Source organism: Etheostoma spectabile, unplaced genomic scaffold (genome assembly GCF_008692095.1).
Source record: "Etheostoma spectabile isolate EspeVRDwgs_2016 unplaced genomic scaffold, UIUC_Espe_1.0 scaffold420, whole genome shotgun sequence".
NCBI classification, from domain to species: domain Eukaryota; kingdom Metazoa; phylum Chordata; class Actinopteri; order Perciformes; family Percidae; genus Etheostoma; species Etheostoma spectabile.
The window spans coordinates 323,643-324,448 of NW_022605606.1; positions in this window are offsets into that span (position 1 = coordinate 323,643).

Sequence of the window (806 nt, forward strand, 5' to 3'; positions counted from 1 at the left end):
AAGGTTAAAACATCACAAAAAGATCAGAAGATGCCGAAAGGCACGTTTGATGCATGGAGATGTGTGTTTAACAGCTACTGTAAAGAATCTAGTGTAAACCGGTTGAAATTACAGAAACAAGGATAAAACATTACAAAAAGCTCAGAAGAGGCACAAATGTACGTTTCCTGCATGGAGATGTGTGTTTATCAGCTACTGTTAAGAAACTAATGCAAACCTGTTGAAATGACAGAAACACGGTTAAAACATCACAACAAGCTCAGAAGAGCCTGAAACGCATGTTTCCTGCATGGAGATGTGTGTTTAAAAGCTTCTGTTAAGAAACTAATATAAACCTGTTGAAATGACAGAAAGAAGGTTAAAACATCACAAAAGATCAGAAGAGGCCGAATCCCACGTTTCCTGCATTGAGATGTGTGTTTAAAAGCCTCTGTTAAGAAACTAATGTAAACCTGTTGAAATGACAGAAACAAGGTTAAAATATTACAAAAAGCTCAGAACAGGCCAAAATGCACGTTTCCTGCATGGAGATGTGTCTTTATCAGCTACTGTTAAGAAACTAATGCAAATCTGTTAAAATGACAGAAACACGGTTAAAACATGACAAAAAGTTCAGAAGAGCATGAAAGGCACGTTTCCTGCATGGAGATCTGTGTTTAAAAGCTTTTGTTAAGAAACTAATGTACACTTGTTGAAATGACAGAAACAAAGTTAAACATCACAAAAAGCTCGGAAGAGGCTGAAACGCACGTTTCCTGTATGGAGATGTGTGTCTAACAGCTACTGTTAAGAAACTAATGTACACC